Source organism: Mirounga leonina, unplaced genomic scaffold (genome assembly GCF_011800145.1).
Source record: "Mirounga leonina isolate KUSES-001 unplaced genomic scaffold, KU_Mleo_1.0 Mir_165, whole genome shotgun sequence".
In the NCBI taxonomy this organism is placed as follows: domain Eukaryota; kingdom Metazoa; phylum Chordata; class Mammalia; order Carnivora; family Phocidae; genus Mirounga; species Mirounga leonina.
In genome coordinates, this window is record NW_023270415.1 from 50,083,679 (window position 1) to 50,093,591 (window position 9,913).

Sequence of the window (9,913 nt, forward strand, 5' to 3'; positions counted from 1 at the left end):
GATATCTGGAACGAAAGACACACAGACTTTTACCAGTTTGTTGTCCCATTTAAATTCACCAGGACAAGCTAATCCTAACTCAGGGCATGTTAAGATTTTGTGAGAGAATTGCTGCTCAGTCTTCTGCTTGTGATTTATTAGTAAGTGATCTCCTGGAGGGTGAAAGGACCAGGATACCATTTGGTAGGCGACTTGAAACACTTCTGAATCTTCTCCCGTATTCCATTTTCTGCCTTTCTTTCTAAATTATTTCCCTATAGGAAGGTTTTCCTATAGTCACCATTTGAATTATGCAGGATACTGCTTCATTTATCATATGCTTCTATATTATTACAGAGTCATGAGGCTCTGATAAAGCTTTAAATAGCAGCTCTGGAGAATTTTCTTTAAAGGGGTGCCATTTGGTAATAGCAGTTTTTTAGGAGTGGCCACTGTCCCAGCTATGTCTACATCCTTTCTCTAGTGTCTGCCTGCCATGATAAAGTCTGATAAGACTACCCACTTTCCCAGCCTCCCTTGATACTAGACCTTTTTCAGGCTGATGAATGGTAAAAGAAGTGTGCTGGCATGGAAGGGTTCCTGGGAAGGAATTTTCCACATTGACAGTAAGAGAGTGGTATATAAGGACAGTGCTTTCTAATGACCCCGATTACCCAGCTGCTTCCTGCCTTTAACTAAAGCCTTGTGGGATGACTACGGCTGTGGCAGCCATCCTGTGACCATGAGGGAAAGGTCTCTCCTCCAGAGAATTGCAGGGATGCTGGATCCAGCACTTTGACATAATTGGAAACCCAGCTAAAAGGAGCTTAAACCATAAGGATATTTATTATTTCCTTAGTGATGGGTGTTTCTGGTGGTGTTTTGATAATCTACAGCTAAAAGCCATTCAACTGTAACTAAGATTCAATAACCAAAGTTCACACTCTCATTAACAGAGCTAGTGCATGAGTCTAGGAATGCTCTCTAGCAGAACTCTGTTCCTTTATGCCTCTCTAACTCTGTATGTGTGGTTTATAAAGTTGAAGAAATGCAAAATACTTCTACAACTGAACAATAAGATGTGTGGATAATAGTCTAGGAAGAGACATAATTTCAAATTATGCTTAGTCTGTAAGAATCTCTACAATTGACCAAATCTGGTAAATAAGACAGCAAAAGTAAGGCTGACAGTAAGTTCTAAAGATGAAAATATCTATATAACATTTAAGTCTGGGTTAAGGCGACCTATGCAGAGGCTCTGAAATCCCATACTCTGTGATTTAAATGAACTATTAGCAATTTTATTTGTCCCCAGCCCTTTCACACTTGAGTCTCCTTTGGATTCTTTGCCACGTTGAAGTCAAGCTGTGAGTGAGTGCATTCTCTTATTATCTACAAAAGAAACCGTAAACCGGAAGCAGCTCCCCAGTGCTCTGAGCCAGATGCATCCTCTTCCCTTTGGCTTTCTATGTCAAGTCTAGCAGTCCTGAAAAAGGAAGCCTCTCTCTCACACTCTGAGCATTCCTGAAAGGACTTGGCCTTTTGTTCACCATTGCCCCTACGTTAAGGGCAAACGTTCAGTCACTAAAAGGTCCAGGTGTGCAAAGGCATTTTGAATATAACTCTTTAAGATACAGAACCTTGTAGGATCTGGAAATCAAAATTACACCAGGAGTGGCAGCTTGTAGGCAGTACGATTCATGTCAATGTAATTTTAAAGAGCTGAGATCCTAAGCTGTCTGAATCAGCCTTTGAAACAAAAAGACGAGCTCAGTATGCCGTGGCTGGGCTAGCTACTCCAGCGATCACAAGATGCTCAACTATGCTAACTCTGAGAGGGGCACTGCACTGTGACATGTTCAAAGGGAGAATTGAATTCCACGAGACAAGAAAGCCATTGATACAGGCTTTTTCGTGCAAGTTGATTAATAAACTTCTCAAAGGATTATACTAACATCAACTGCTTTCTCTAGAATAATGTACAACAGGAGGTTGAAAACTTCTCGGCGGACAGCCCGCAGCAGAATTTATCACTGGAAGGGAGCTGGCTCTGGCAGGCAGAGCCCTCCACGAAGTCTCTCAGGGACGAAGCTGAGAGCTGGAGGGCTTGCGTGTTGACTGGTCCTGCAGAGGCCCAGAAGGAAATGGCGAACTGCTCCCCGTGGGGCATTTCTGTGCTGTTGTAGAAGAGTATGAGAGGAAGGGGGAGACGAGGGAGAGGCAGGAGGACTTGGTGGGAGGCGGTGGAAATACGGGGCATTAGGTGGTCCTTGAAGCGTTCCACATGGCTGGGGCGCCGGAAGGGCTTCCAAGGACAAGGGTGTCTTGTTGAACTTGATGTTCTTTATGTTGTAAACTCTTCTTTGGACTCCCTCTAAGTCTTCAGTGCAATCTACTGAACACCAAATCTATCCGCTGTGAGTGGATGCTTTCTGTGGAATTTGAGGAGGGCGCTGCATTTTAGGTCTGGATCTGCGCAGTGCTGACAGAGATGACATTCATGGGATGGCAAGGTGGCTCGCAGCCTGAAGAAGGGATGGGAGCCAGAGGGGAACAGAAGAATTTAAAACACCCTTCCCTCCAGGCCCATTTTGTTGGAAACGTTTGGGAATCATGGAAAGGGTTTGCGGATTTGTGTAATACCATCTTGTTCCTTGCCTCAGGACTTGTGAGTCCCTCCCAGGTCGGGAGCTGGGCATCATCCTCAGGCTCTTTTGTGTGCCCGAGGCCTGGGCTGGTGCTGTTTGCTGCTCCAGGGGCACCCCCTTCTCTGTTCTGCTCTCTGACCCAGGAGGCTGGCCGTGTGGACCTGGCTTCTGGTTGACTCTGGCTCGTGGGGAGCCCCATGCAGAGTCTCTGCAAGAGGTTAGAAGAAGGGAGTAGAGTGAAGGCAGGGTTCCTATTCCCTGACCTCCTCCCTGTGAGGTCACTTTGGGTTAAGTTTGGCCCTGTCCTAAGATCACTGCTTTCTCTTAAGGGGACTGTCTTTCTTTTCAGGTTTTAATCACCATTCCCTTCCTTCTAGGTAGGGTGATCAATTTTCCTGGTTTGCTGGAACTGAGGCTATTCCCAGGACACGGGATTTTGAGTTCTAGAACCAAGACAGTCCTGGGCAAATGGGGACGAGTCACTCTAGCCCAAGGAATGGTTAACCACTCCCTTGCTAGTTATAGCTTCAGGTGACTGAGCTATCTCTGTCCTACACCTGCCCCCATTCTCAGTCCTTTGGTAAAACAAACAAACACACCATCCTGGAATGATCTCATTCAGGCATGTTGTCTCTTTCCTGTTGGGTCCTGAGTGACACGCTACTTGACCATGAACCCTCATGATCATGTTCTCTCTCAGCTGTGGTTTCCTCAACTGCCAAATGAGAGAGTTACAATAGAACATTCCCTTACAGGTTTCCAGCTCCAGCATCACAAAGTGATTGAAAAGAACATCATGATTTTTATCTCTTAACATTTTGTAACTGTCTCCCTTATTCCTGTTGTCATCTTCCAGTAATTCTGGCTAAAGAATTCTTGAGGACTTCCCATTGCCAGGCCTCGGCTGTGCCTGGGGAAACTGAGATGCAGGGTACATAGTTCTGGTCCTGGACAGGGTCATGTCTGGTTTAGGGGGAGGGAAGGAGAGAGAGGCCGGACAGCATATTATTTCAGCATGGAGGGCTATGTACTAAACGAGATTTATATATGGTGTCCAAGAAGCCCAAGGAGGGGTATCCATTGAAATCTGGAAGGCTTTTTGGAGGAAGGAACACCTGAACTGAATTTTAAATGATGTGCCACGTAAAGGGGAAAGAGGACAGGAAAAGGGCAGGTGGAACATTCCTGAGCATAAGCAGAGCCTGGAGGGGGCCAAGGACATGAACTATGGGGCAAATATGGGAAGACTTCGAGGTAGGGTAACATTAGCTGTTCAGTTTTGGTGGAACCTAAGATGTGAGGCAGGAGATGAGTCTGGAGAAGGAGATGAGGCTGCCATATATAGGGTCTGGCAGACTGCTTCAGGAGGGGGCCCTTTATCTTGTGGAGAACAGAAACCCACTAAATAATGGGTTGTTTTGCCATTGAGTGGGATGACCTAATATTTAAATATCCAGTTTCTGAAAGTAAAACATAAAGAGTAGCTCCGGACCAACAACAAAAAATAATTTGTGTTCAGCAAATTTTCTGAAGTCTTGCTCGTGTAATGGAACTTCAGATCTGTGTTTTTAGCTATATGAAATGATTAATTGATTCTGCTATTAGGAAAATTAGGAAAATCAAATTCCACCTCAAAGCTTTCTCTGAAGGAAAAATAGCAGACAATGGCTTGATAGATTTACCTTGACAGTCTTCATTCATTTACTTAAATGTTCATTTCACTTCACTTAAATTTTGAGGTTTTGAGGACAAAAACCATGTCTTAATATATTTCTTTAAGATTTTATTTATTTATGTGAGAGAGAGAGCATGGGGGGGGGGAGGGTCAGAGGAAGAAGCAGACTCCCTGCTGAGTAGGGAGCCAGATGTGGGACTCAATCCTGGGACTCCAGGATCATGACCGGAGCTGAAGGCAGTCGCTTAACCATCCAAGCCACCCAGGCGCCCACTGTCTTAATATTGCATCACCAGCAATTAAGACATTGTTTGGGACATAGAGGGAGTCAATAAATGACTGTCCCATGGAAAAAAAAAAACACACTTTCCTGAGTGTCCACCAAGCAGTTAGTACGAGCTGCACTAAGACCAAGAAATAGAGTAACAAAATACAAAGTTTCTGTCCCCAATACATTAAAGGTCACACGTGGACCTTGAATTAAACAAACTAAATGTAAAAGGACATTTTGATTCTTTTAGAGAAATTAGAATGTGGAGTGAAAAGAGGGATTGAAATGAAAACAGATGAAAAGAGATTATTATTTTGTTAGGTATAATAACAGTGTTGTGATTATGAGCCAAAATATCTTTGGCTCAGGTCATGATCCCAAGGTCCCGGGATTGAGCCCCGCAGCGGGCTCCCTGCTCAGCGGGGATTCTGCTTCTCCCTCTGTCCCTACCCGCTCTTGTGCTCTTTCTCTCTCTCAAATAAACAAAATAAAATCTTAAAAAATAATAATAATAAAAACAAAAAAATTTAAAAGTTACCACCAAAACAATAAAGAAAGAAAAAAGGAGGGAAAGTAGGGAGGAAGGAAGGAGGCAGAGAAGGAGGAAGTTAGCTAGTTTCAGTTGGGAGAAGCTTCTAGACTGGAAAACACAACATTCCCAAGGTTACACATACTAGGGAGTAAATTTGCTTCGCGACGGGCATGAATTAAAAGCATAATCATGGGTGCCTGGGTGGCTCAGTCAGTTAAGCAACTGCCTTCAGCTCAGGTCATGCTCCCAGGGTCCTAGGATTGAGCCCCACGTCGGGCTCCCTGCTCAGTGGGTAGTCTGCTTCTTCCTCTCCCTCTGCCTGCCACTCGCCCTGCTTGTGCTCTCTCTCTCTCTCTGTCAAATAAATAAATAAAATCTTAAAAAAAAAAAAAGCATAATCACAGTGTGGGTAGAAACCAGGAAGAAGGAACTGGGGAGGAGTAAATTTTGAGTGAGGTTTCTTAGGCTCGTGACAAAAGCCCATCTCAAATTGAAGTTACCTCTTACTTTCCTATTCTCTACATTAGAACAACGTTTCTCACTTCCTTTCCAAGTCGAGTATCATTTAGAAGAAATAAAACAGAGTAAGACACTACCTTGTGACAACTTGGCCCTCAATGATCCTGGTTGTTGCCAATAAATGATGCTCATTACAGGCTAATTTATAACCTTGGCTATTGATAATCATAGTATTCTTTCTTTCTTTCTTTCACTAGTTCATTAAAATCTTGCTGAGTGTTTACTGTCGTGAGTGATATATTAGACAGGGAAGCAGAAAATATGGTAAAGTTCCTGCTTGGACGATGCTTACATGTTAGCAGACACTTGGGGAATAGGGTCACTACAAAGACCTTACCTGTATGTGGTTGTTTTTCTTGGCTTTGATCTTGGCAACAATCTGGTGAGATTAGCCACTGTTTAAAACAACCTTCCTTCTGGGGTGCCCAGGTGGCTCCCAGGACCCTGGGAGCATGACCTGAGCTGAAGGCAGTTGCTTAACTGACTGAGCCACCCAGGCACCCATGATTATGCTTTTAATTCATGCCCGTCGCGAAGCAAATTTACTCCCTAGTATGTGTAACCTTGGGAATGTTGTGTTTTCCAGTCTAGAAGCTTCTCCCAACTGAAACTAGCTAACTTCCTCCTTCTCTGCCTCCTTCTTCCTCCCTACTTTCCCTCCTTTTTTCTCCTGATTTCGGCTCAGGTCATGATCTCAGGGTCGTGGGGTGAGCCCCCAGTTGAGTCCTGAGTGGAGTCCCATGCAGGGCTCCGAGCTCAGCACGGAGTCTGCTTGTCCCTCTCCCTCTGCTCCTCCCCCCACTTGCTCTTGCTCTCTCTCGCTCTCTCTAAAATAAATAAATAAAATCTTTAAAACAAACAAAACTTTCCTTTTAAACCTAAGGTTCAGACTGTCCAGTGACTTGGTCACTGTTATGTCATTCATAAATGGCAGCCATGTGATTGGAGCATGGATCTTCTCACCTGGAGTCCAGCATGGCCCCGGGCATACGACAGTCTGCTCTTCATTGTGTCGCTTCTGTTAACCTGAAGGGGATGCAGGTGTGATGCGCGTACCTTGCCCAACGATGAACGTCTGGAATGAAGGAAGCAGTGACAGCTCTTTGGACATAAGCAAGTGTTCTACTTAGAGCCAATCTGGGGTGCGGATCTGAGGGTGGCTCTGTTAAGTACAAGCACACTGTGACACTTCAGGGGAGATTTTCTGTTACCAGCTAATTATCATTTAAATTTGTCAAGAAGGGAAAAAGCGCCTCTCACATTTTATTTTAAAATACGAAAACCTTTGGAAAATATGAAAAAGTTTGAGGATGATTTGCTCCTCTTCTCTCTCCACAGGCAGCCCCAGTCAGACCTGAAACAAGGAGTGACAGGAGGGCTGTCAGCGTGGTGCCCCTAGGGCGCTCCGTGGCGGGCAGGGGCGGGGTGGGGGGGGTGGCAAATCCCTGGCCATGATGCAAACCACACAGACCAGAGCCTGGGAAGGGAACAGAGAAGATGGAAATGAAAGATGGATCTCAAAGCAATTAACTAGAGATGATTTACACCCAGAAGGGTTGCTGAAGCAGAGAGAATGAAGCCAGACTCAGAAGACCCCATAAAATATGATTCCATTTATATGAAATATCCAGAACAGACAAATCCCTAGAGATAGATACAAAACAGATTACTGGTTGCCAGGGGCTGGGAAGGCAGGGAGGGAGGAGAAGGAGGGACTGCTTAATGGGTACAGATTTCCTTTTAGGGTAATGAAAATGTTCTGGAACTAGGCAGTGGTGATGTTGCACAGCATTGTGAACGGACTAAATGTCACCATTTTTATGTTAGGTGTATTTTACCACAAGAAAAAAAACACATACACATACACACACACTTTAAAAAAATCATCTTACTGGTTGGCTAATACCAACTTCAATATCTAAGGTACTTTTGCAACATAGCTGATGAATGGTCATCCAGATTGTACCACAATATCCTCACTGAGAAGAAAATTGTTCAACAGGAAGCGTATTTCATTTTTAGGAAGCCCCGATTATTAGAAAACTCACTGTTGGGGCGCCTGGGTGGCTCAGTCGTTAAGCGTCTGCCTTCGGCTCAGGTCGTGATCCCAGGGTCCTGGGATCGAGCCCCGCATCGGGCTCCCTGCTCCGCGGGGAGTCTGCTTCTCCCTCTCCCACTCCCCCTGCTTGTGTTCCCTCTCTCGCTGTGTCTCTCTCTGTCAAATAAATAAAAAAAAAAAAAAAAGAAAGAAAGAAAAGAAAACTCACAAAGTGAATTAATATCGATATTCTTGAAAGAGAGGGAGAAGGGGGGGCGGGTTGCTGAGTGATCAGGATGAAATTCAGATTATTTCCCACATTTATAAGTATGCTCTAGTCTGAAGTGGGGTTGCTACATTTTCCTGAGCATGTGAAACTAAAGGGCTTGTGTGGAATTCAGGAGTTATGTCTGGGATTATTCCAGAACTTGGAATCATAAATGATTAATGAGCACTGCAATAGAGGGACAGGAATCTACAAAAATTTTCCAAATTTTCTATTTGAAGAAATACACTACTATGCTCATTTTAAAATGAAAGAATCTTGGGGGGGGGGGGAATGCACGAGAAAAACCACATTACCAGTAATGTTCTGTGCTTTATAAATAGATACACGATCAAATGTCTTTTTAAAATGAAGATCCCAAGGGCTTGGATTTATAGAATATTCTGCATCCACTTTTCCAAAAACATGTCTACGGCATAAATCCATACACATGTGCGTTTCCCTTTATTTATATGTTATAACCTAAATAGTCCATATGCATACATAGTTTAATATTAGGAGACATTATTAGTTCAGAAATTCTTTTGCATTCTGGTTTAGTTAATAGTGAGAAAGATCAACAAAAACAAGTAAGTGGTTTCCTGTGAGCCGGGCTCATGGAGTTCTGGTGGAAAAAGGCAGTAACAGCTGCTTCTGACTTCTGAGCCCCTGATTCACGTGGGGCTCGGTTCCCCAGTCCCTCGTCTTTGTGCACCAGCTCCCTTTTTTGCTTCTCACCACTCATCTGGAATGCCATGAGTAATTAGGATTCCCTTCTACTGGGGTGTTGAAGAGCTTTGTGGTGGCACGAAGAAAAATGCGAATTTTGTCCCTGGGAACTAGCAGTGTTTTGTTTTTAAAGCTCCCCTTTTAGATGGTTCCCAGCAAAGGAACGTACTTACCTTTTATCATCAGTGTAGCGGAAAAATACTCGCCTGAGGATGTGGGCTGCTGAGAGCTGTCGGAGCCTGCCTACCTTTAGTATTTAGTGACGACTTTGGAAGCCTTCTGCAACCCATACTCGGATCTGACTCAATGTGGGGAGAAGACAGAAATACCCGAGGAACTGAGAAGAAACAGGAGAGCAGCAAGGGAGAAGCCCAGAGGAAAGGAACCTTTGTTTTAGACCTCGGGAGGAGACAGAAGCAGGTTAAGTCACAAAGGACATGAAAAACATATCTCTCTCCCAGAAAGTGGTGAGCGCAGAGTAAAGAAAGACCCACGCAGAGCTCCTATTCATTGGCGCTTTGAGGCCTATGATTTTCTCTAAGTGTGGGAGGGGCAGGTAGATTGAGGTGAAGGAGTGGCCCAGAACACACTGTCAGGGTGAAAACTTTGCTTCTCCCTCCCTCCCTTCCTGTGGATTCATTAGGCAGGCGGGCAAATCAGTGTGCAAAGAATAGATTTGCTGGAATAACAGCTGGGTAAATGGCACATTATGCAATTTCGCAGGCACACACTGATCTGCAGCGGCACAGAAATGAAATTATATGAGGCAAAGGGCTCTGCCGTGCTAGCTTTGGGCTGAGCCCTCCCCCTGCCCCTTTGCTCAGGGACGGGTTTTTATTTGTAGTCTGTCTTGCAGCCTGCAGGTCTGCGCTGCACTGTCCCTAGCACAGAGGTGGTGTTTACTCACCCGTGTGAGGAGGACGTTTTAACTCTCTGTCTCCCCCCTCCAGCGTGCAGTATTGATTTTCTGCTGTGAGGAGGCAGAAAGACGTTTCTTCAAAGTACTTTTGGAGGCAGGCCTGGCTGTGGACCAAGCTTTGTGAGCAAGGACCTGCATTTCGGGGAATGCAGAATCTCTTTCTAAGTCGCAAATTGTGTTTGTGCTATTTCCTAGTCCCAACAAGTTCGTGTTTTACTGGTAGTTGTTCAAAAAAGATCCAACAGACTGAAGCTGCTTCCTCACTTGATTAGTCTAAGCAAGTCTGGATAATTGGCCTGGTTAGTTAATACTTATGTCCGTTGTGCCATTTGCGTGGA

General features: G+C 44.6%; 1 long non-coding RNA gene across 1 annotated transcript; it reads right to left on the reverse strand.

Annotated features, from left to right (window-relative positions):
- Positions 1 to 782: 782 nt before the first annotated feature.
- LOC118014764 lies at positions 783 to 7,702 on the reverse strand. The gene is made up of 3 exons (XR_004680373.1): positions 7,673 to 7,702; positions 6,588 to 6,699; positions 783 to 2,835 (listed from the first exon to the last, which is right to left on the reverse strand). It is a non-coding gene; the product is annotated as an uncharacterized LOC118014764 (long non-coding RNA).
- Between the last annotated feature and the right edge of the window lie 2,211 nt (positions 7,703 to 9,913).